General features: G+C 39.7%; 1 long non-coding RNA gene across 1 annotated transcript; it reads right to left on the bottom strand.

Annotated features, from left to right (window-relative positions):
• Positions 1–7491: 7491 nt before the first annotated feature.
• LOC137151929 (uncharacterized) lies at positions 7492–11076 on the bottom strand. The gene is made up of 4 exons (XR_010919411.1): positions 11045–11076; positions 10789–10849; positions 7833–7861; positions 7492–7519 (listed from the first exon to the last, which is right to left on the bottom strand). It is a non-coding gene; the product is annotated as an uncharacterized lncRNA (long non-coding RNA).
• Between the last annotated feature and the right edge of the window lie 16115 nt (positions 11077–27191).

The following is a 27191-nucleotide window of genomic DNA, read 5'->3' as shown; positions in this document are numbered from 1 at the left end:
TATGGGGTTTCCTCTCCTTTAGCTTGCATTGGAGGGAGTGACAGCAAGGGACCTTTAGGGAGACCATCCTCCTACACACTTTTCTGCTCCCAAATCAGCAAAAAGCTGGGTGGAGACTCCTTCATACTTTTCAGAGCTCTCTCTTAGGAATTTATCTTTTTTGTTTCTAACTCCAGCAATGTTGACCATCTAGAATCTTCAATTTGTACAGGTCCTTCTTACCTCGAAATCTTCCGTTCTCTTGGCTCTTTCTGGTTCCTCGTATTCTTCTCCTCTTGCTACTTCTCAGCATAGTACACAAACCTGACAAGAAAAAGTCCAAGCGGGAGAGGGAGCGCTGAGTTAACTTCAATGCTTACTATAACCCTTATATGAGGGCAAATTGTGGCTGCTGTTCTCCTCTATATTAGAATGCCCTTGGTCAGATCTAATCCTCCCACAGATGGAGAAGACAGTATTGCCAGGAGCAGATCCAGCACTGCCTCTGACTTTAAAGGAGATGTGTTCTGGATAGCATTAATCCTCCTTCACCTCTCAGGAGGAGATCTGCAAGGCAGACACCAATTATCAGTTCATATTTTCTCAAAACACTAAACTGGCTGTCCAAGCCATGACATTTGCCACCTGATTTGTTTAAATTAAATAGGTTTATTATTTTTTAAAATGTATTTCAAATTAAACTTGAAATTATAGCTACCAGTGGGTAAGGCCTAAACAGTGTTATCAATTAAATTAAATAAAACAAAATATTAAGCAGTATATGTTTGTTTCCCAAGTTTTAAAGAAAGTCATATCACTGAACTGGTGGAAGTAACTGGTTAGCAACCTGGGACCAGAGTTTGCTGAAGTTCTAAATCAGCTTTTGATAGCAGTAGCCTCTTTTGCAGGTACAGAAAATATTTTCTTTGTTTCAGTTTGTTCAGCTAACTTAGTTCAAGGATGAGTTCATTCGAAGTTAAAAAACTGATGGGGAGCTGAAAAATCAGGAAAGCTTGTCATTGTCTTCTTCGAGTGCTTGTTCATGTCTATTCCATGCTAGGTGTGTATGTGGACCACATGCACTGATGCTGGAGATTTTTCCCTTAGTGGTATTCGCAGGGACAGCTCTAGCACTCTCTGCAAAATGACATTTGTATGTGCCAGTATGTAGGGCACCACTAGGCCCCCTCCCTCTCATTTCCTTCTTACTGCCTATGGAACATACTTTCCTCAGCAAACATCTCAGTGGTTTTTCTTATATTAGTAGTGTATATAGTTTTAGTAAGTTCAGTTAGTTGGGTTTTTTTTAGCAGTTTTAGTGGTTACATGTTCTTCGTTCACGGGTTAGCTCAGGGAATGGGGCATGCCCCAGTTCCCGGGCTTTAAGCCATGTGTGTCTTGCAAAAAGCCTATGCCCATGAATGACCCTCACCAGAGCTGCCTGAAGTGCCTGGGGGAGGTTCATATTCTGAACAAGTACAGGATCTGTATGAACTTCAGACCCCACACAAAGAAAGGCTGACATCAGGTTGAGAGTGCTCCTTATGGAGTCAGCCTTCAGACCAATATCCGAGCCAGGCCAATCAGATTCGGCACCTAGTACATCAGCATCAACCCAAAGCACTCCCTCAGCACCCAGCTCATCCCTGCACCGATCACCATCTCCAATGCCAAAGAAACGGCACAAAAAGACACATATCGACAGAGGGTGCTTTCCACCTAAGTGGAGTAAGTCGGGAACGGGGAATGAGTCAAGACCTGTGCTGAGCCATTCATCTCCCACAGAGCTTGGATTGGCCATGGCCTCACCCCCTAGAGCTCCCAGCCCGCCTCAGGACCCACCTCCTATGCCCAGTAGTGGCAAAGGCCCTCGGCACCCTGTAGTGCCATCCACCCCTGAGGCCACATTAAACTCCATCTCAGGCCCCTTTAAATGTGGCTTGCATTGGTCTACTTCCCAGCAAGACACAGCCTAGACATCACGATCCCGTCCCGTGTACTCACCTCTCTGGCTTGGTGAACAATCCCTGTACATGTGACAAAAGGGGTTCCCTTTAGAGCCCCGCACCCATCATTTACCTTGGTGTCAGATGCCTCGGACCTGGGATGAGGTCCACTCAGGACCTCACTCAGGACTTTGGCCCACTCAGGACACAGGGCCTCTGGTCCTCGGAGGAGCTGAGGTTGCATATAAATGTCGGGGAGCTCAGAGCAATCCACCTGGCTTATGAGGTGTTTCTTCTCCAAATGTCAGGAAAGGTAGTGCAAGTACTGACAGACAACATGACAGCAATGCACTACATCAAGAAGCAAGGAGGAGCAAGATCCTCAGCCCTATGTCTGGAGGTACTCAGCCTGTGGGACCTCTGTGTCAGGCACATGATCCATCTCAAACCTTCTCACCTCCTGGGGGGGGGGGGGTCACGAACAAGTTAGCAGATCACCTCAGCAGGTCTATCTTCTCTTGCCACAAGTGGTCACTGCATGTGGAGGTGGCAAGAACTATTTTCCAGAGGTGGGGGATTCATCGAGTTGATCTGTTCATGACCAGATAGAACAGGAAATGCCATTGGTTCTGTTCCCTGAGAGGCATCGGGGAGGAAGCCGCTGTTGTGTCCTTTCTCCTTTAATGGTTAGGAGACCTCGTGTACGCCTTCCTCTGATTCCTCTTGTCCACAGGATCCTCATAAAGATCAAGAGGGAGAAGGCGAAGGTTATAATGATTGCTCCAGCATGGCCCCGACAACACTGATTCGGCATTCTGCTGGACCTGGCGGTGGCAGCCCTTTGGATGCTCCCAGTCTGTCTGGACTTGATCTCACAGGATCGCGGTCAGATGGTACACCTAGATCTTGTCTCCTTGCACCGGACATGCACCTTGCATGCATATGAATCCTGCATGGTTAAGCTAGGAGGAACGGGCCTTTTCCGCCCTGCTCCAAAGTGTCTTGCTGGAGAGCAGGTAACCCTCCTCTAGGACCACTTACTTGGCAAAATGGAAACACTTCTCCTGCTGGGCGAGGGAGCCTAACCTCACTCCGTCTTGAGTACCTCTGCCGTCCATCCTGGAATACCTTCTCTACCTGAAGAAGAGCAGGGCCTGGCACTGTTGTCACATAGGGCATATTTAGCAGCCATTTCAGCTTTTCAGTCACACATCCACAGCAGTTCAATCTTCTCCCATGAAATGACAGATTCCTAAAGGGCTTGGAAGAGCTCTTCCCACAGGTCAGAGATCCAGTCCCCCCATGGGACCTCAACTTGGTCCTCTCCAGACTCACTGGGCCCCTGTTTGAGCCCAAGGCATATTGGTCCCTTCTCCTTTTGTCCTGGAAGGTTGCCTTCCTGGTGGTGATTACATCAGAGAGGTGTGTCTTGGAAATCAAAGCACTAACTTCGGAGTCCTCCTTATACTACATTCTACAAAGATAAGGTCCAGTTGCGACCTCATCCTGCGTTTCTGCCAAAGATTGACATGAAAACATCACACTATCAGGACATTTTCCTGCCAGTGTTCTTTCCCAAGTCACAGAGCTCTAACTAGGAAAGACATCGACACACATTGGATGTCAGGCAAGCATTGGCTTTCTATATAGAGAGAACTAAACCCTTCTGGAAGTCCACACAGCTCTTTATAGCGGTGGCTGTACGCATGGAAAGTAGACCAATCTAATCCTAAAGAATTTCCTCTTGGATTACCTCCTGCATACATTCTTGCTATGAGCAGGCAAAGGCTGCACCTCCTGCCACTCTAACAGCCCATTCAATGAGAGCTCAAGCCTCCTCAGAGGCTTTCCTAGCCTAAATCCTGATACAGAACATCTGCAAGGCTGTAACTTGGTCCTCAGTGCATACCTTTTATGTCCCACTACGCAATCATACAGCAAGCCCAGGACAATACGGGCTTTGACAGGGCAGTTTTGCAAGCAGCACGTCCATGAATTCCTGGCCCATCTCCAGAGGTACTGTTTGTGAGTCACCTAGCATAGAACGGGCATGAGCAAGCACTCGAAGAAGAAATAACTGTTATTAACCTTTTGTAACTATTCTTTGAGATGTGTTGCTCATGTCCATTCCATGACTCGTCCTCCTTCCCCTCTGTTGGAGTACCGGCAAGAAGGAACTGGGTGGGGGGAGGGGGCAGTGGCACCCTATAAACTGACACATATGGGCATCACTGCAAAGGGCGCTGGAGCTGGCCCTACTGATATCACTGAGGGAAAAATCTCTGGCACCAGGACATACGGCGCGCGTACATACCTAACATGAAATGGACATGAGCAACACACCTCGAAGAACAATAGTTACAGAAGGTTAGTGATCGTTTTTTCCTCTTTCAATCTATGAATTGTGTGAGAGGATGAGATCTACTAGTTCGAAAACTTTGAAGGACATGGTGGCCAGAAATAATCAGCTCCGTTTACTAACTGCAGATAATATTTACTTTGTTTAATAAAATCAGTTGGCTTCAAATGCAAAACATGTTTTGGTAAACTTTTTTCTTATATATCTGACACATGTAAGGCTTTTATTTTATTTAATTAATAGGAAAAGAATAATTCTGTTGGTGCATTTTTGAGTTCTAATTTCTACCCAGAATAAAGCCTGAAACAAATCATGAGTAAAAAATTAATCATCTAGTAAAGAAGAAATGCATCATTAACCATTGTGTAACACAGAAAAGTAAAAAAAGAATCTAAATAAAAGTGTGTTCAACTCTATTTATTTGCATAAATAAATCTTTATGGCTATAATGGACACTCCCTTGTTAGCAAAAAACACCAGATTTAGTGTAAAGGCTATACTGAATTCAGTTGCAAAACAATACCTTTTTAACCAGTCAATGAGAACCAGTCTTTCTCTAGGAAAATAATTGAAAAGTACAAATGCAAAGCATGATTAAAATTGTTGATTTTAAATCAAGGTTTCCTGCTTGCTGATTTTAATCATGATTACTTAAATTACTTGGATTTAAATCAATCCATCCTGCTTGTGATTTTTGGGTGTCCAGCTCCTGCTTTTCAAAGGGTGGTTTATCAGCTACTTCTGAAAAGCAGGGCCCAGAAGGCAGTGTCAGTCTAGGCATTCAAAATCACTAATCAGTTCTGAAAGTCTTGGCTATAATGTACCCAGAAAATTCATAAACTTTAGACTATGCAGATTATACCACTACATTTTAAATTAGTTTTCACATGACCATTCACCCTCACAAATATGTACTTCGCTTTAGTCTGTATTGTTTGTGAATATTCTCACCTTTTTGACTTAGATCTGGAGAGAATCTTACTTCTCTGAGGGGGAGAGATCCACTTCAGTCATATTCCCCATTCTCCCTCCCATCGTTAGAGAGAGACTCCACATAGGATCTTAGGAGATTGGTCAGTCCCTGTTCCAGTCAGGAAAGCAGCATTGTTGGAATGGAGCTGGATGGCATAAGAAGTGAAGATTCAGCCCATCACTTGTGGGACAAGGACAGCTCGGGCAGCAATTACACAGCCCATTTTTCCCCAGTCCATCCCTGTCCTAGAACCAACTGACTGGCAAAAGCAGTTCAGAAATGAACAGATCTATCCTAGACCTAAAATAGCTGAGCCAATCTATCTTCAAAATGCAATTCAAAATGGAGTAATCAACACTGGGATTCTTGACAATGAGCATTTAATCAGGATGGTTCTTAGGACTGTGTCTGATGGACCTTCATGATATTCATCTGCCTGTACCAATGTCAAGACATAACCATCAGTGTTTTCAGTTTATCTAGGCTGTACCCATCTCCAGTTCTATGCACAGCATTAAGACCTTTTGCCATTAGCTGCATTAGATAGCATTAGCTGCAGGACTCATACTTTAAAAGGGGGCCCCTGTTCTTGGAATGTAAAACACCCTTATCCCAGAGAAGCACAGATTCCCAAATAATTGCAGCTGATATCCACACCCAGAAATGATACATAGAGAAGCCTGGCCCTTTCCATGGGGGGAGTTTTTTTGGCTGTGAAATCCCAGAGTCTCCATGACTTGCGATGGCCTGCATGAGGGCAAGAAAATGAGCAGATTAAATCTAAAACATTCTAGTAACCCTAGACTCATGGAGGAGAGGGTGGTGTGCAGGTTTTGTCCATATGATTGAGAAGTGAAATGTCCCACCACCAACTCCATCAGATCTATCCCAAGCTTTTCTTTCTGTGCAATGATGAAGGAACCAGAGCCTTTAAAACCTTAATACCTTAAGTTTCTTTCAAGATGACCTAGAAATAAATATTCTTCCTCCTTCAAAGAGAGCCCAGACTCTGTTGTGGGAAGGAACAATGAAAAAAATTATTTGGCTTACAGGCTAAGAGATTTAGTAGCTTCACTATGTAATTTCCCATACCTTTGTTCATCAAGGCAATGTACAGCTTAAGGTGATGCTCTTTCCCCCTTAATAATGAATTTTTCCTTCCCAGGCTCTCTATCAAAGTTTGATGGTCAAAGCACAAAACCCCTAATGCATGAGGCAATCCTTGGATGTACGAAGGATAATTAAATTCCCGCTGGCCCCGTCTAGTCAATCTGTGAGAACGTTGGGCCACTTTTAACCCAAAGAGAGGTTTTCTTGTTTCAAAGTCTACTTCTCTAAATGGATGTGGGTGTTCATGTGCAAACCTGTTTCCTGGATTTCCTCTTCTGAAGAGATTAGTCTGTTTCAGTAGGGTCTGGCTATCAAGGTCTCTTCTCTAGAGATTTGCAAAGCAACAATCTGTTTTGGTCTTGTCTAATTCTCTTACGCTATTAGATTTAACATTTTTGCTTCCTGTAATGCAGCCTTTGAGAGGAGTGTTCTGTGGCAGACTGTGGTGTCCTCTCAATAGCAAAATGCAAGGGATGAGATGTTAATGTTCTTCATTATACAGTAGAACCTCCGAGTTAAAGATGCCACGGGAATGGAGTAAATGAAATGTTCATAACTCTGAACAAAATGTTATGGTTGTTCTTTACAACTGAACAGGGACTTAATACAGCTTTGAAACTTCACTATACAGAAGAAAAATGCTGCATTTAACCATTTTAAATGAAACAAGCACAAAAATAGTTTCCTTACCTTGTCAAATCTTTTTTAAACTTTATTTTTTTAGTAGTTTACGTTTAACACAGTATTGTACTGTATTTGCTTTTGTGTCTCTCCTGCTGCCTGATTGTGTAGTTCCGGTTCCCAATGAGGGATGTGGTTGATTGGTCAGTTTGTAACTCTGGAGTTTCACTCTGGGGTTCTACTAAATACAGTATAGCAAAACTAGAGAGATCCCAAACGTGGTAAATCACTGCCTGGGTCCTGAATTGTAGATTTGTACCTGTTAGTTCTATTTCTTGGTTTCATAATTGGCCCATAATCAGCAAGAGCAGGGGAAATGTTATGTTTACATAAGAATAGCCATATTGGGTCAGACCAATGCTCCATCTAGCCCAGTACCTATCTTCCAACAGTGGCCAATGACAGATGCTTAATGAACAGAACAGGGCAGTATTGAGTGATCCATCCCTGTCATCCAGTCCCAGCTTGTTGCTATAAAATGTTAAAAGAATTACATAATATTAGTCAAATTGTTACCCACTGTTAACTTTTCGAAAAGCAGTGCTTGTGGCTGGTTAGAATTTATTTGTATGCAACTATTGCTGTTTGTAGCACAGTAATGCACATAACATGCTAAATACTCGCAATGAGTACAGGAGGGCATAGACCATGCTCAGAAGAGTTTACCGTCTAAAAATACAAGCAAGATTCAAATAGTGGAGGAGAAGAATAAAACTGTAAAAATCAAAACACAACATTTTAAAAACTGTATCAATATCTGCCCCATTGTTGTGAACTGACTTACTTTGTGTAGGAATCATGGCAGAAGTGGGCCTTGAGATGGGATTTGAAGGACAGGATAGTGGTTTTTCAGCACAGAGGGTTTTCCATGTGCAATGTGTGGCATAGAAAAAAGCAAAGAATGGTTGAGAGAAGCAGACAAATGAGGGATTAAGTTTAGGATCTTTGACAGAATGGAGTTAAAGCAAATTATACAAGCAGTTTGAGCTGAGGCTTGTGAGATCTTTGTTTCTATAGGAGTCTTTCTGCTTCTGCATATTCCCACTTAAAGTTCTAATCCTCAATTAGTGATGACGTAGTGTGCTCCTCTGTGACATCTCAGATAGCTTATGTGAAAACAGAACATTATGATTTCAGGTAAGAAATCAGCAGCAGGGGCAGAAAAGCGCAGATGGAATAAAAATCCTTTTCTCTTACAAATGCATTTAGTAATAAAGCGGAGGGAAAGTGAAAGTTCCCTGCATAGTTTGTTTTCTGATTTCATGTCTAGATAGAATTCCTTCCAGAAAAATGAGTGTATTTTTAATAAGCTGCTTTTTTTTCAGTCTGGTGGTGGATGTGATTTATGCCTGCAAAATTAATTGCTTGTACCCCCAGCTTATTTGCACTCCCTGTCAGGTAGTGAGAGGAGCAACAGTCATAGTCAGATTTATTTCTGCGATTCACTGAGGGTCTCAAGTATGTAGATACAAATTGCACCCACAAAGGAGACCCTCCTGCATGTTTACCTTAAATTTATCATTATTCTTTTTAAATTTAGATGTCTTTTTTTTTTTTTTTTGCAGATTACCACCAAGTATTAAAGGTTTAATTACATTTCACTGAAGTAGGTTTCTGAAATGATCTACTGTTTGATTGTAGATAAGATCTGCTAAAAGTTCATCCTAAATTTATCAATAAAAATATTTTTATGCTCTGTACTCTTCTCCTTTTCTTTCCTCTTTGCTTTCTCTGCCTGTGCAAAGTGTGTGTATCGAAAACTGACTGTTTTTGTCTGATTTGAAGCAGGGCATATTTTGGTCTGTGAGCATAGGCTCTTGCTTCCCGTTTGCTGTACTCGCCCTCTAGACATTGTCAACCTTGATATCCTGGGTCAGGATAATGAATCCCTCTTTATTCTGCTGTCAAACAAAACCCAAAATGGCAGCAGACTTTCTCCTGGTCGATTGTTTTGTGAATTGTTGTTAAAAAGATGTGCCACATGCCTGTTTGTGACTTACGTCATCATGTTGACCAGTCACTTTCTGACACTTTTTTCATGGTTAGTATAAATTAGAAGAAAAACCGAATGCCCATCCTGAGCTCATGCCGGTCTAGTACGGACATTCTGTCATTTGAGGATGCAGTTGTTTCCATTTTTAATTACCTGATTCTGTTCATCGTCCTTGTTCACTTCACAGGATGGGCAAACTCAGTGAAGGATCACAGAATGATTTCTGTTTGCCTTCTGCAGAAGATGTCGTTCCTTTGTGTCTCCTCTGGCTTTGGGGAAAAAAGAAATCCTGTATTTGATTCTGAATCCATGTCCTTCGCACTGTAGCAAATTGTGCTGCCAGCTAAACTGTTAATACATCTGTAGCATTCATGTAAAGTTGAATGTGTTTTCCCATAATTATCTTAACGGAGGATACCATTTAAAAAGCCTCATTTAGCATCCTCCATAGAATAAGAAAATCCCTTCCAATCTGTCATGGATTTGTTGCAGTTGCTATGGTTAAATAGCGAAAGGCCTGCTGCCTTTTCATATTGCATGCATGTAGTTTCACCTTTTTCTTTTGCTTCCCATTACGTCCGGTGTCCTCAGAACATCGCAGTTTTTGTTTTGCGGGATGGAAAGTAGGAACTGATAGTTCTATTTATTTGTTTATTAGCAGACTTGAGATAATAAACTTTCAACGTGGGAACCAGGAGAATCTTGAAGGCTTGTTAAGCCACGGAAATGATGTGCTCAGGCAGGAGATGGAGGCAGATGCAGACGTGCTTATGCTGTGCCTTATTTCTAAAGGTAAGGTGACATGAGTCATTAACTGGGAATACCAGGATGTCAGGCAGCTCTTGAATAAGCTTTCTTTGGATAAATGGAGCTTTGGTTAGTTGGTATAATACTAGTATGTCACAGATTTAAACCAGTATTATCAGCCATTAAAACGATGGTTTCTCCTTATGAAACAAGAAAACAGAGTATGCAGGATTTTGAAATGGAGATTTTTCTAAAGAGCGGTTTCCTATGCCCTGGGGAATCCTGCCCTTAAGAAAAATTATCTGGGTTGTAAATCACTTAACTGTGGTTCCAAAAGTCCTCGTTGAAACAATTTATGGTAAATCTCCCTTTTGGTAATCTGTTCATATGGATCGCTGTTCCAGAAATGATATGGTACCTGGATTGTTAGTAACACTAAATCATCAAGTTACCGATGGAACATGTGTTTTATTGATTGTTCTAGTAAGGGTCTTAACCTGACATGGAGTTGAAATGTGGACCTGTATTTGATACATAGCATAGCTGTAAGGCTCTGTTAATATTCTCCTTACAAATCACTGGTTATGTTTGTTGTTCCAGTGTGCTTGATGCTGCACAAAGCAGATTGGAGCATTTATTCTGTGGCCCAAGACACTGACTTGCCTTCTAAATTAGTAAAGAAAATCAGTCCAGAGTCATAATGTGACATACACTAGTTGGTCAGTTGATGGTTTGATTTCCAAGGAGCAGCCATGGTATCTAGCAAAACAACAAGAGTCCTGTGGCACCATACAGACTAATAAATTTATTTGGGCATAAGTTTCATGGCCAGAAACCCACTTCGTCAGATGCATGAACATTTTGTAGGCTACTAATCCATACTAGGTAAGAGACCTTTTTATTTTCAAAATATTTCACAAACATTAAAAAAATACACAAGTGCGGTTGAACACATCAAATGGCTTTTACTTTTTCATGATGTTTTGCAAAATGTAGTTACCTTAAATGCACTGATACATGTTACTGCAAGAAGCAAGAGGAATATCAAAGATAGGGTAGGCCTGTTACTCAATGAAGAGGGGGAAAAACAATAACAGAAAATGTGGAAATGGCAGAAGTGCTAAATGACTTTTTTGTTTCAGTTTTTACCAGAAAGGTTGGTTAGCAATTGGACGTCTAATATAGTGAATGCCAGTGAAAATGAGGTAGGATATGAGGCTAAAATAAGGGGGGGAAACAAGTTAAAAATTACTTACACAAGTTAAATGTTTTCAAGTCACGAGGGCCTGATGAAACACGTCCTAGAATACTCCAGGAGCTGACAGAGGCGATATCTGAGCCATTAGTGATTATCTTCAGAAAGTCATGGAAGATGGGAGGGATTCCAGAGGACTGGAAAAGGGCAAATACAGTGCCCATCTATAAAAAAGGGAATAAGGACAGCCCAGGGAATTAGACCAGTCATCTTAACTTTGGTAACAGGAAAGATAATGAAGCAAATAATTTAAGCAATCAGTTTGCAAACACCTAGAAGATAAGGTGATAAGTAACAGTCAGCAACAACAACAGATTTGTCAGGAATAAATACTGTCAAACCTACCTGATGGCTTTCTTTGACAGGGTAAGAAGCCTTGTGGATGGAAGGAAGTAGTAGATGTGGTATATAGTGACTTTAGTAAGGCTTTTGATACTGTCTCGCATGGCTTCATAAACAAACTGGGGAAATACAACCTCAGTGGTGCTACTGTAAGGTGGGCGCATAATTGGTTGGAAAACCGATTCCAGAGAGTAGGTATCCATGCTTCACAGTCATGTTGAAAGGGCATATTGAGTGGCATCCCACAGGGATCAGTTCTGGGTCCAGTTCTTTTCAATATCTTCATCAATGATTTCAATAATGGCATGGAGGAGTACACTTATAAAGTTTGCGGACAAGACCAAGTTGGGAGGTGTTGCAAGTGCTTTGCAGGATAGGATTAAAATCCAAAATGATCTGGACAAATTGGAGAAATGGTTTGAAGTAAATTAGGATGAAATTTAATAAAGACAAATGCAAAGTATCCCACTTAGAAAGGAACAATCAGTTGTGCACACACACAAAATGGGAAATGATGCTCTATAAAAGAGTACTGCAGAAAGGGATCTGGGGGTCATAGTGGCTCACAAGCAAATTATGACAACAGTGTAACACTTGGAAGAAGAAAAAAAAGCAATCTTTCTGGGATGTATTAGCAGGAGTGTTGTAAGCAAAACACGAGAAATAATTCTTCAGCTCTACTCTGCACTGATTAGGCCTCAACTGGAGTATTGTGTCCAGTTTTGAACGCCACATTTCAGGAAAGATGTGGACAAATTGGAGAAAGTCCAAAGAAGAGCAAAAAATGATTAAAAGTCTAGAAAACATGACCTATGAGACTGGAAAAAACTGGGTTTGTTTAGTCTGGAGAAGAGAAGACTGAGATGGGACATAAGTTCTCAAGTACATAAAAGGTTGTTACAAGGAAGAGGGAGAAAAATTGTTCTCCTTAACTTCTGAGGACAGGACAAGAAGCAATGGGCTTAAATGGCAGCAAGGGCCGTTTAGGTTGGACATTAGGAGACTGTCAGTGTGGTTAGGTACTGCAATAAATTGCCTAGGCAGGTTGTGGAATCTCCTTCAATGGAAATTTCTAAGAGCAGGTTACAGGTTACACCTGTCAGGGGTGGTCTAGATAATCTTGATTCTGCATGGGGCAAGTGCAGGGAACTGGAGTAGATGATCTCTCAAGGTCCTTCCCCTCTTATGTTTATATAATTCTAATTCTAACATCAATGGTTACCTTCATGGTGTTTCATTAGCCGTAGTTTTTATTTTAGCAGTAGTTAGGCATTAAGGACCAGATTTGTAAAGGTATTTAGGTATCTAAAAGTTAGTTTGACAAATCTGGCCCAGAGTGTCCGAACCTGCAGTGCCTAACTGAAAAAACTGTGCCACTGAAGGAAAACAGAATCAGGATCTGGTCCTTAATTGTTGTGTAAAAATTGTACAGTAATAAAAAGGTCCTATAGCTTTGTGCTGTGAAAACCCTTCCCTAGCAAAATCATATTCAAATGTACTCGCTACTTGTTTTCATTTTACTTCTATTCTGAATTAATTACCATGTTCTTTGATAACCTGTGAGAAATGGCATATTTTACCTTTTTCAGAGAAAGGGGAGGATCTTTCTTGATTTTTGGAATGGTAACAGGTTTTTTTCTTTTGTTTAATTTATTTTAGTTATTGCTCTTTGGCTTTGAAAGGAAAGCATCTTGGGTATGTGATATTTTTTGGTTTTAGATGCATCCATTAACTATTAAAGATTTTAAAAAAATAATTTGGAATCATCTTTTCTTTGTCGCAAAGATGCATTTCTCATTTTGCTTTGCATGGTTTCTGCCATGTTGCTTCTTCAGACTGTTGCATTACTATGAGCCACTGCTCTGTGGAAAAATAAATCTTCCGTATTTTGATTATACAGGATAATATGTCATGTCGTTCAAAGAACTCGTATGCTGAGACATTAATGGCATTGGTCTGTTCTTGATTCTGCAAAGTACTGAGCACCCTGAACTCTCACTGAAATCAGTGGAAATTGAAGGTGATCAGCACTTTGCAGAAAGCACTTTCTTAATAATTAAGGATAAATTCAGCTGGCTTGGCTACAATAAGAACTAATCCATACCCCCTCAGTCCCTTTGACTGAATCTTTGCTGAAATACAGTAAAATCTGGTTCACCTTTCTTCTTTTCATTTCTAGTTTCATTCCAACACCTGAAATACTGGTTGCTGCCAGGGAGCATGTTTCCATGAGTTCCAACACAATTTTATACACCAAAGAATTTCAAATAGTTGAGGTTAGTCTCTCATGTGAACATTGGGCTGTTTCCCTGAAATAAACTGCTACACCTTTAGGGCTGGTCTACACTTACCTTGTGATTCGGCGGCAGTCAATGGGAGTTACGCAAACTACACAGAGTAGTTTGCGTAACTCGCGTCGACTGCTCTGTTTCCCTTCTGCGTGCTGTCTACACTGCACTCCGCTTCTTGAGGGAGTGGATTTACTCAGTCGACTTCCTGATCGATTGCGTGGGTCTATATTGACCGCTCAATCAATCCAGAAAGATCGATCTGGCGGCGGCGAATTTGCCACCATCAATATAGACATGGCCTTAGAGATTGACCTGTTCCTTTTCTTGGAAATTTAGTATCTGAAGAAATCTTGCAAATTAGAGATTTGAGCCTTCAGTTTTTACTTCCTCTGGAATTGTGGTCTGTCTTTGTCACAATAGCTTCCTAGAGTTCATATGTACTTGTAACCCTGTGCTTTATAGTAGGCACTTGGTAGCATCCAGTCTAGTCAAGTGTGAATTAATTCCAGCTTCTATTCTAACCCCTAAACCTTCTTGAACTGGGGTAGAATTTTCCATGCTAGTCTAAACGTGGAAAATGGTGAGTTGCTTGTCCTCTCCATCTGCTGAGTCGTCTGCTGGGAGCTAGTGTGTGATTTAGTTTGTGTGTAGAGCTAGTGGTAACCTAAGCTATTTAATGGGATGCCCACTAGCTGAACTACAGAGGATCTAGCAGTGAGTTTAGAATTGTACTGAGCCTCTTTTGTGAGGTCAACTAGGCTAGATGGTGGTGTTAGCATGTGAGCTGAGGAGGTGGCTTGGGGCATAGAGAGACAGAAATCAGAGGCCGGGGGAAGGTTTAGTTACAAGTTTGTTGGGGTGGGTCTACCTGGCCTAGGTCATAATATATAGAGAGATCGAAAGTTGTAGACCTGCTCCGGAGGATGAAGGATAACGGATCTTTGAAGAGACGGTTGTAGGGATTTGAGGCATGGCACAGATTGGGAGTCTGAGCCCAGAGCTGTATTTCTAGATCTGACAAGACTCCCTCTGTGGCCTTGGGCACATCACTTAAACTCTCAGCATCGGCTTCCTTATCTGGGGGGTGAAGAAAAGGGCGGGGGAGGATAATAACGCTTAATTATTTCTCAAGGATGTGAAGAATCAATTCATCATTGTTAAAACACTTTGAAGATGGAAAGCACTGCAATACTATGTGCCCTAAACAGACAAACCTCAGAATGCCTAAATAGATCCCTTAAACCTTTTGATGTTAACTCATCACAAAGCTACCTTGAGCAAATATTTAGTCCCCTTTCTGTTGGTCTGTATTCTTTTTGTGTCTATGGGCCTATATATTTTTTGTTTTTTGTTTTGTTTTATATCGCTGCACAGAGATTTTGCAAGGAAGTTTTTAAAACAAACCAACAAACCCCTCCAGAAAATAAAAGATTCAAGTGCAATAGCTTAATGATAAAAGTTTGCCTTTTAAAGTATTTAAGTGGCATAAATGCAAGAATATTTAAAGACAGAACTGTAAAACGGGCAGGTAACTCTGTCAAGAGAGAAAACTGTCTTGTAACATGGAGACACATGGAGAATAAAATACCACGGAACAAATTTAAATGTTCAACAGTCACTTATCTGCAATGAATGCACATAAGAGATGATTGCTCATAAAAGACCTGTAATTACATGTACCCACAGGGAGTGGAGAATTGCATTATATTTTAATATTTTAGGAAACTCATCTTGCAGAGTGTCATGTCCAATCTCATCACATTTCCTGCTGTAGCATGACAAAAGAGCCCTACACTGCCAGGTGTCAACTGCTCCCATTGTCACCAGCGGGAATTTAGGGTACTTGCCCCCTTGCATAATCCTGCCCATAACGATGGTCTGTGGACGAGTTGGCAAAATGCTCTTTTGAAACTCTTGTTCAAAGAGAGAATTTTTTGTGGATTTTTCTTTAAATTGTTCTGTTACCAAACCTGTTACGGTGTAACTGTAAAATGCCTGAAAGAGCAAGTCATCTAACTGGGTTATGGCAATCCAAATTATTCATATAGATTTTAATGAGTAAACAGTACAGACCTGTGGGACCACAAGTAAACCATCTCCTCCCATCCCCACCCTCCAAGTCCACCTTGTCCAGCCATGCAGGAAGGAAAGATGGGAGGCAATGGAAGTGGTTTATTAGGCCACAGCTTTAGTCAAGTAAGATATCTGGGAATACCTAGCAATAAATTTGTACAGTGCAGGTTGTCCTCATCCTTTCCTTTATCATTTCCACATAATCCCCAACTTGGTCTCAGACATCCTGCCGCTGGGAACCCAGTGCCCTCCCCTCACCTGAGGTGAAAGGGGTATATAAAAGGAAACCTATAGGAGGTCCAACCTCCCATTATTCAGCTCCCTTAAGGGATGCTTTCTTTCAAATCCTTATCCATTCCATTTTATCCAGTAACAATATCCCTTCCGAACCAAGAACCTGCACTGGACAGCTGCAGCCTGATCCAGGTAAATGGATTTTTTGAGGACTGCACAGCCCTTAGAATCTATCAAGCTATAAAATACCTATGCCCCGTGCTCTCCCCCTGACCTGTCCCAGCTGCTTCCAGCTCTCTTCTTACCTGCTCTATCCCTGTAAACTTCCTCCATCCCCTCCACTACCCATGATAGGAGGTAGGACCTCCTAAAGGGGGCAAGGAACCCTTTCCTCCAGCAAGCCGGATAAGAACTTACCACATGGATATGGCGGTGACCACATTTTCTCATCCCTAGTCACCAACTCCCATTAAAAATGCTTACACAATAGGAGGGAGAATCCTCAACCCAGATGAGTTTCTTCTTGCCTTTCCATTTTTGGCTGTACCTTCGCCAGCAGCTCCTCATGCAGGCCCTGATCCAGCAAAGCACGGAAGCATATGCTAAATCATGGCTCTACTTGGTGTCTTGTCCTGGTTACTATTGCTTAAGGTTTTTAATAGATAATGTATCTGAAATGAACAGATTCATTACAGATGGAAGAAAGCACAGTTGTCAAGCTGTAGCCTAGAGTTCCAGTCCAGGCACGGGAAGAACTCCGAGGTGGACAGCATTGTTTGCCTGTCTCTAAAGAAACAGGGCTGGACTTTGGGGATCAGATAGTAAGGTGTGATAAGCATGCTTTAGACTGAACTTAGTTATGAAATTTGGAAATGCACAAACCAAGTGGGAGTAGAGGATTCACCTCAGCAAAGCAAGACTGAGGACAGTTGTGCAGGCAAAGTGCAAAGGTGGAAGAACTTGGCACAAATGACTGAAGAAGTGACTGGGAGCAGTAAGCTTTGGAAGGCATTCAGAGCCTGTGGTTTGAATCATTCCCTCTTCTATACTTTCTCTGTCTGTCTTAGCGTTACATTTTTTAAATCTAGTGTGAAGAGAAAACGTGACACTTTTTTAAAATCTTTCAATAGCCCTTCCATGACGCTGGTTTCTTAGTGATACCTGTTTTAAAAAAATGTCCATAACTTGTTCCTGTTCAGTCTCAGGTAGCTTTACTATCTAATTCACATTCAGAATCTGTTCAACCTAATACTCTGTCTACCAAACTGCCATTAGTGAGTAATTCAAACAGCAAGTGATTCTCCCACTTGAGTAGAGGAAAGGGAAGGGTGAATGAAAGTTTACGCCCCTCCGTCCCCTTGTGGATGGAAATGGTTTTGCTGCTTGTCTGTTGGTGGCAGCAAAGGCAGTGACAGACAGCAAAAAATTCTGTCTGTACATGTGAAGTCACAACAACACACTTAAAGGAACAAAGCTTTGTAGCAACTTGTCGTATTGACCATTTCATTCAAGCTGTGCTCCAAGTGCAGGATGTTTAAAAGTGCTGCAGCTCAGACATTTGGATGGAAATTTAAAAAATCAATTAAATGCTAAAACAGTATTTAGTTGCTTTATTGGTTAAATAAAATTACCTTAAATGTGCCAGATACTTTTTCCCTAATGTAAGTTTTTTATCAAAACCTGCTTTGCATTTAAAATTGATTTTTTAAACAATGGCAATATCTGTCGTTAGTTTTTGTGCTGCTAGTTCAGTTTACTGACATTAGAAACAGGAAATCTGCCAGTCAGTGGGGCCACTGGACAATTGAGGTGCTATAGGACCACTCAAGGAAGACAAGATAGTTGTGGAGAAGCAAAATTCTTTGCATCAGTCTGCACTGCAGAGGATGTGAGGGGGATTCCCATTCCTGAGCTATTCTTTTTGGTGACAGATGTGAGGAACTGTCCCAGATTGAGGTGTCAACAGAGGTGGTTTTGGAATGAACTGATAAACACGAATAAGTCACCAGGACCAGATGGTATTCACACACACTAGTTCTGAAGGAACTCAAATATGAAATTGCAGAACTACTATCTATGGTATATAGCCTATCACTTAAATAAATCTCTGTATCAGATGACTGGCAAATAGTTAATGTAGCAAAAACTTTTAAAATGGCTCTAGAGGCAATCCTGGCAATTACAGGCTGGTAAGCCTAACTTCAATACCAGGCAAACTGGTTGAAACTATAATAAAGAACAAAATTATCAGACTTACTGATAAACATGATTTATTGGGGGAATAGTCAACTTGGCTTTTATAAAGGGAAATCATGCCTCATCAAGCTACTAGAATTCTTTTGAGATGGTTAACAAACATGTGGACAAGGGTGATCCAGTGCATATAGCATACTTGGAGTTTCAGAAAGCCTTTGACAAGGTCCCTCACTAAAGGCACTTAAGCAAAGTAGGCAGTCATGGGATAAGAAGGAAGGTCCTCTCCTGGATCAGTAACTGGTTAAAAGATAGGAAACAAAGCATAGGAATGAATATTCAGTTTTCACAGTGGAGAGCGGTATATAGCAGAGTCCCCCAGGGGACTAGTGCTGTTCAACATATTCATAAATAATCTGGAAAGCGGGTAAACAGGGAGGTTGCAAAATTGGCAGATACAAAATTATTCAAGATAGTTAAGTCCCAAGCTGACTGCAAAGAGTTATGCAGGGATCTCACTAAACTGGATGACTGGGCAACACAATGGCAGATGAAATTCAATGTTGATAAATGCAAAGTAACGCACATTAGAAAACAGAATCCCACCTATACATTCAATATGATGGAATCTAAATTAGCTGTTGCCACTCAAGAAAGAGATCTTGGAGTCACTGAGGATAGTTCTCTGAAAACATCTGCTCAGTGTGCAGCAGCAGTCTAAAATGCTAACTGTTAGGAACCATTAGGAAAGTGATAGATAATAAGACAGTAGATATCATAATACCACTATATAAATCCATAGCACATCCACATCTTGACTACTGCGTGCAGTTCTGGTTGCCTCATCTCAAAAAAGATATATTAAAATGGGAAAAAAATACAGAGAAGGGCAACATAAATTATTAGGCATATGGAACAACTTCCATATGAGGGGATTAAACCGACTGCTATCATTCATCTTGGAACAGAGATGACTAAGGGGATATGATAGAGAGCTATAAAATCATTCGATGTGAAGAAAGTGAATAAGGAAGTGTTATGTGAAGGGGTAAATAACACAAGAACCAAGGGTCACCCAATGACATTAATAGCAGATTTAAAACAAACATAAGGCGGTATTTCTTCACACAGTGCACAGTCAACCTGTGCAACTCATTGCCGTGGATGTTGTGAGAACCAAAAGCATATCTAGGTTCAAAAAAATAATTAGATAAGGTTCTTATAAGTCCATCAGTGGCTATTAGCCAAGATGGCCAGGGATGCAACCTCATGCTTTGGGTGTGTCCCTAAACTTCTGACTCCCAGAAGCTGGGACTGGATGACAGGAGATGGATCACTCAAATTGACTTGTTCTGATCATTCCTGTGAAGCATCTGGCAGCATCTGTTGTCAGAAGAAAGGATGCTGGGCTAGACATTGGTCATACTGGGTCAGATCATTCACGTTTCTTATGAACTGAGTGTTTCTAGTCATCCGATCCAAGATTTGAGCACTAATAGCTGTCTTCCGCTTATGCATAGTTCATCGATTGGAAGAGGAAGACTAGATTTCTTGCTTTTTCAACTCCCAACTGGTATCTTAACCTTGAACTGAACTAATTGAATAAAATAAATTAAAATATTCTCTCTGCACTTGCAGAAGAGGCTACTGCTATCAAAAGCTGGTTTAGCACTTCAGCAACCTTTGGTTCCAGGTGCTTCTAAGAGTTTAGTGGTTTGACTTTCTTTAAAACTTGGGCAGCAAATGTATGGTTTAATATTATTTTTTGTATTTAATTTAAATTATTTTAATAGAGTGTAATAAGTTTTGGGCTTAACATAGGTAATCAATTTAATTTTAAATGAGTTTATTTTTTTTAAAAAATAACCTATATTTAATTTAATTTAAAATGAAAAATTGGATATATTTTTTTAAATCATTTTTTTTATCCACTCTGGTGCAAGAATAAAGTGCTGTGTGCCTCTAGCAATATAAAAATAACCCAGTTGCAATTAGCAATGTTATGTATTCATAAATTTCAAGGTTAGAAGGGACAATTGTGATCATATAGTCTAAACTCCTGTATAACACAGACCTTAGAACATCCCCAAAATAATTCCTAGAGCATATCATTTAGCAAATCATCCAATCTTGATTTAAAAATTGTCAGTGATCTAGAATCCACTACAACCCTTGGTAAATTGTTCTAATGTTCACTATTAATAATTTTCTCTTCATTTCTGATCTGAATTTGTCTACCTTCTGCTTCCAGTCATTGGATTGTGTTATATTTTTCTTTGCTAGATTGAAGAGCTCCCCCTTGTATATACTTATAGACTGTAATCAAGTCATACCTTAAACATTTCTCTATTAAGCTAAATTTTAGCTCCCTGAGTCTATCACTGTAAGGCAGGTTTTTTAATCCTGTAATCATTCTCGTGGCTCTTGTCTGAGCCCCCTCAAATTTTTCAACATCCTTCTAGTTATAAATGTTCTTTTTATTTAAAAAACAAAGTCTGATTCTTAAATACTACAACAAATGAATTATGATTACTATGTGTTAACACTTTAAAAGTAGCATATAAGAATTCTTAGTCAAGTCATCAGCTATGTCTGTTAAACTCAAGATGTGCTGTCTAGATTATTAAGAGGAACTCACGAAAACTTGAGCTTTTATTGCAATTTACGTCAATTTAACTTGAAAACAAGTGAGGAAAGTTTTTGATTAGGTTAAAAGTATCTTCTAGAAATAACATCTTAATAAATATGTATGATTTAAGCTTTGGATTTAGGTAAGGATTTTGAGTTTAAAAGAAACAGAAACCCTCCACTATATCGTATCCCTGACTGAGTAAAATACATAATTTATTTCTTTTTTATGAAAATCTAGAATTGATGTTTTTAATAAATTTTTGATTTTTTTTATTTGAAATCTATTTATTTATGCACCACTAACTTATAATTGGCTAGTTATGCTTGCTTTTTGTCTTCTCTGAGACTGCTGACTATAATAGTACAGGATAATTTGGTATGCTGTGCTTGTTCAAATTTTATTTTAAAATGTTTGTAGAAAAAGTTGGTTAGCTGCTGTGCTTGATCATTGGAGGACAGGGATTTAGAATTTAATTTTTTTTTTTTTTTACCAACAACATCCATGAAAATAAATGTGTCATGTTAAAAACCTTTCTGCATCTTTGCAGTCTTCAAATGAGCTGACCACATCAGCCCTTCAAGGACAATAAGGATAATTATCAATATGAAATAGAGCAACCAACATGCCTTAAACCTATGGATAATGATTACCGATGTGAAATCCAACAGTAAATCTGTTACGGAAATATGTTCTTCTTAGGGGATAGTGCTATAATTTAATGAAGTCTTCATGTGGGGCATGTTGGAGAATAAGGACCTTTCAGAGGTTCATTCTTTTCAAATGAAAGGGAATGCTTCATTGAATGTTCACATAAAAGTCCAGGAAGATGTAAAATATTTCCTGACCTGGTGGACAGAAGGAAAAATAGGTTACTTTAGAGAGAGGCCACTTGAGGGGACAGTGCAACTGTCCTAAAATGCAACATCAGCCTCAGAGGGTGGATAGCTTGCTCCAGAGATGCCCCCGTCCAAGGAGTCTGGTCAAACAACAACAGAAGAAGTCACATCAACTTCAAGGAGCAAGACTGTCTCCAGTAAAATTACTGTCTTGCATGTTTTTCTCTAACGTAACCACAGTCTATTTGAATTGATGAGGATAAGATAGCATCCAGAGGACAAACGTCTTTGTTGGATGGAAGCGTCTCTCAGTGCATAAAGTCAGTCTCAAACACCTGAGTGGACTGCCTGAACAAAAGCTACTGACGGCCAGGGGAATGGTCCCTGAACCAGAAAAAGTAAGAGCATGTGGAGAGAGAGAGAGAGCTATTCACTTCAGCAGAAAACTTCCTAATGTCAGTGTTCTTCTCCAGGGCACTCAACAGAAAGTCAGCCAGACTTGATGTCCTGATGCAATCCTGGGCACAACTTTTGTATACAAATCCCCCAATACCTCTGGTAGCCAGGATAATATAGAAGATGAAGAGGAAAAGAGCTGCGGTCATACTCGTTGACCTACACTGGCCAAAGAAATCCTGATTTTCAGAGATAATACAAATGTCATTGTGCTTTCCATTCAGTATCCTGATGAGATCACATTTCCTGTGCCAGAGACCACTGTCAGGCACCTCAATCATTGAATTTAGCTTCCCTTTTAGCAGCGAAGCTATGAAAAACAAATCAATAAAGCGTAGCAATAAATGACTGATTCACATTGAAGAGGCTCTTGTAAATCCTACTATAGAACTTGGAAGAAATTCTGACAGTGGTCTTGGGCAGGACATGAGCCCTAAAAACCCACTTTCCCCACTTTTGCTCTTCTGTACCAGTACAAGTGGAGTGGAAAGTTGGTTCTAGGTAACTTTCAGCAGTTGAATTCATTGATGATATAGGCTGTTCACATTTGTTTTCTCTCTAGCTAAGAGACCGTTATTGTATTTTTATACTTTGTCATAACTTCACATTTCTGCTGTCCAATGGAGGGTACAGTAAAACAACTTAGTAGCAGCATTTCCTGTTGGCAAAAGGACCACACCCTCTACCACTCCCTCTGAGTGGCTTCTGCAGAAAGAGTTTGCAGTATCAATGAGTGAAACTGTGCCACTGCTGAAATCACTCGTAAAACCCCCATTGATTTCAATAGAGCAAGAATTGTCACCTGCTAGGTCCCGCGGAGCACTGTTTTTCTTATAAATTTAACTGAAATCATCTCCTAAAATGGAAAAGGAAGGAGAGTATTTCGTTTAATAAAATTTGATCATGGATGTTTCAAAGGCTACTTTAATGAGAAGAAAAACAATATTTCTCTGACCTGAATTTTTTGTTTTCTGCCTCTGTACTCCTTTCCTGCAAAACTGAGTAAAGGTTATCTTTTTTTTTTTTTTTTTTTTTTTTTAAAATAATACGGCATAGTCCTCTGAAAATAGCAAAATGATTCTGATGTAGTGTTATCTGATTCTCTCCAACCACATTTTTGAACAACTGTCAGTAGCTATTTTCAGATGCATTTAAGCCATTAATGCAATATCCATTTCTAATACTGAATAGTTTATTTTAAAAGGCTCAACATTTTTCCTCATTATCCTCAATGCTTTGAGGACTTTTAACTAGATTCTGTTGTTATAGTGCTTGACTATTTTTTCAGTTATCTTATCTCAATATTCTTATTCTGATGTATGTGTTCTCTTAAAATATTTTTTAAAATTGAATCCTTACTAAAATATAATGCAGGAAAGTCTCTCATAAAAATGTGTTGCTTGGATGTCAAGTGCAATTTAAAATTAAATTATCTAGATACCTAATTGCATATTTTAACAGAAAATTTCCAGTGAACTTTGGCATGAGGGGGAAAATGACTTACAAACTTTTTAGCATTTCAACTCTTAACATCTTTGTAGGCCAAACTTAAATATGCCATTCATAAATTTTTTATATTTTAATAAGGTCAAAACTGAAGCAAGTTCTATGCATAGCAGATGGCTATTGAAGCCCCAGTCCTTGGGATACATGATGTGGGTAATATTTCAAAAGAATGAGCTGTTCTTGAATCATTTCTCCAATGTAGTAAACACTAACACCTTTCAAGATTGGGCAGGCATATCTTATCCCTCTTCTACTTGTTTTGAATATTTACAGACATTATAGACAATGTGAGCAAAATCCAAGGCATTGTTTTTGTTGGAATATGGCCAAGACTTTTTAGTGTTCTCTGAGTGCTATTGTTATTTTTATTAATACAGCATGTTAAACAATCTTCTAATTGTATTATAAATAACTGGTACTGATCTCTTATGTGATTCAATTTGTTTTTTAATTTTGGGTCCTGGTTTTTTCCCTCAACTCAGAACAGTTCAGCTTTGACTTTCTGAACTGGTTAATTGAAATTCCCAGTTAGCAGGAGGTTAGAAATGTGCCATATGGGTCCCGTTGACTGAAACTCGGTGCCCACATCATTGATTCTCTTCTGCAACACAATTGGGGATCTGCTAGAGAGTTTGTCCTGCAGAGCTCCAAAGGGACTTAACCTTAGCCTTGCAGAGTTTAGGAGCTCTGGAGTGCTCCAGTTCTCTGGTAGCCAGGATTATGTGACTCCTGGATTTTTACAAAGGTTCCAAAGGTCTCAAAGATTTGGATTTTGTGGTATTAATGTGTACAAATCACTTAGTGCCACCAAATCCTCTGATGTATGCAAGAATACTCTACAAGTGCACTCTAGCAATATAATATGGTACTTAAGTAACAGTTTATCAAGTTCATATGCTACATCCCTCATGGAGAGCAGATCAGTTGTGAATCTTCAATGGAATTACCTAAATAACTGCCACAATGCTGTTAGCACAGGTAGAGAATTGTGAAGTACTTTGCTGCATTATCAATAAACATGACCACCTCCAGCAGCGTTTGGACACTGGCTTATAGTTTTTTGTACATCTGATCCTGGTCCAAAAGGTAGCTGTTTTCTTTGTGTAGCTGTCTGCGTGAGGGGCTATCTGAATGAATTCTGTAGTGACCACTTTCTTTGTTTTGCTTTTGCATTTTGGCAGACTGAAACCGTGGTCTGTAGATGTTCATATATTAAGTTACTGAGTCAATGTTAGCACTTTTGGCTGCTTTGAACACGGTAGAACTGACACAAATTAGAATACTGATTGAGAACAAGGCTCTGGCCGTAAATTGTCAAGATTATGTTTCATTTAATGTCTTCTCTAAATCTTTTGACCTCTTAGTTTGTCCTTGTTGCCAATCCTTGTCTCAATATCTGTATCTCCTTGACAGACATACTGATATAATATTCTGATGGCTTTTAGGTTACGATTATGGTAAGTGAAGTTGGCATTAAGAAATTAAGATGTAGAAACTTTATATTAAAATATGGAAAGGCCTTGTTTTCACAGAAGCACTTGATTCTGATGTAACCTATACCGGTTTATGTAAATGAACAATTTAAATCAGTAGTATTTTGTTTTGGATATTTGGGATACTTTTAATAAATGCTTATAATTTAGCAGTGTTTAATTACATGTATTCTCACAAGAACAAGCAATTTTGAATTTATTCCCCTTTTATTTGACATATATTTTAATAAGTTGTTTTGGGGGGGGTTCGGATTTTCATTAATTATTTTTTTAAAGTACCAGATAACCTCAAGATCAAATTTAAAAGGTTATTTTAAGCAAATTGAATGATTCTAACTAGAAGCTAACAATTTAGTATAGGTGATCCACTTATATCAACAGTTACAGATATTTGCTTTAGAAACTGACACGGTCGTATCAGAAGATTGTACTTAGTGACATTTCAGGAAGATGTCTAAAAAGCTGACCCTATTAAATACTTTTTTAAATCAAGTATTGCAAGACACACATTGTCACTGCTATAGATTATAGGCAAAGTAGACTCTAAGGGCCAAATTCATCCATGTCAGATATCCACTGAAGTCATTAGAATTCCACTGAGGATGATGTTGGCCATATACAAACAGGAATGTTTACACTTGAGTTAAAAGAAAGTAAGTTAAGGAAATTTCTATAAATCAAAGAAAGGTTTAATAATTTTTTTTAAAGAATTGAAAAATTATACAGATTAGGAACATGTGCTTCTCAAGATTTTTATAGAAATTAGCAGTGGAGTTTTTCATATGGCTGTTTCTGACTTTGGTACTGTAGTTACACAACCCACACATGTTTGAGTTATATTATACAAAACCCTATAATCATAGCTAGAGTTAGTATCACAGTGATAGACAGAACCCATTCTTTCTCTTCTCCCAAATATCTACATAAACGTGCACTTGTGCTACTGCTGTTAGCAATGCTGGAGAAAGTCTTACTACTGCTGCTATTCCAGGGGATAGGGCAATGGTATGTCAGAGGAAGTGGGTTTAATCCGACCTCGATCCTAACTTCTTTTTTTAAAGTTAATATTTAGATGTTGCTTCACTTAGTTCTTGCTCCCCCCGCCCTCCTCCGTGCCTCCTTCTAGAGATGTTCCCAAAGTAGGCAACCTCAGGAATTTACTTAAAATTAAAAAAAAAAAAAAAAAAAAAAAAACATGCTGCAAGTGTGGCTCTAATTCACCACCTCCTTATCTGACATGATTCCCTAATATAACAGTGATATTTAGTAAATTGACTCTCCAGGGACAGCGATAACATCATAATACAACTAACAATATTGTTAGGGCACATATGTGAAAGAGAAGGAAGGAAAAGATTTTTGCTGCTCAGTGCTGCACTTGCAAGTGATGTATCTGAAAATGCGCTTGTTACCACAGATTCATAGATTCTAAAGGACCATTGTGTTCATCTAGTCTGACCTCTAGTATAACCCTGGCAATTGAACTTCCCCAAAATAATTCCTGTTTGAACTAGAGCATATCTTTTTAGAAAAACATCATGATGTGAACTGTTAAGAGCCTTTCTATTAACACTTTCTCCATTATGACTTCCTAGGAGTAGATTAAATCTAGGTGAGGCCTTAATCCATCAAAAATGCAGAAGCCTAAACCAGCTTGAAAGAGTCAGGAGGTGGACACCCAAATCTGGGGTCTCTTTCAGGACACAGTTTAGAAAGGCAGATCCATTCTGTTATGCCATAATCTACCACAGAGAGAAGGTTCTTCACAAGGAATCTGAGGCAAAGAAAATCTCTTCTTTCTTTTGTAAATTCCACTGTGTTGGATTCTTAAAATACTAGATTCCTTAGCTGTGCTGTATTAGCCTCCTTTTTGTTCATGTTGATCTGAATAATACTGTTGTGCTACTCGGATGAAAGTTAAAGTTCCTTCCCATCCTTCTGTCCTAAGGTTTAGACTGTTGGTAGCTAAGGATTTAGTGTCTCCCTTCCACCCTTCCCTCCCCCAAATGCGGCCTGGGAGATGGCGGAGAAACTGCACAGAGGAGCCAGCCAGAGACTCTAGCCGGTAGACAAAGAAGCAGCCAAACTGGGC

Source organism: Emydura macquarii, unplaced genomic scaffold, assembly GCF_026122565.2.
Source record: "Emydura macquarii macquarii isolate MOO-44397 ecotype Brisbane River unplaced genomic scaffold, CSIRO-AGI_Emac_v2 contig_1119, whole genome shotgun sequence".
NCBI classification, from domain to species: Eukaryota; Metazoa; Chordata; order Testudines; family Chelidae; genus Emydura; species Emydura macquarii.
This window is presented reverse-complemented; position numbering and strand designations above follow the sequence as displayed.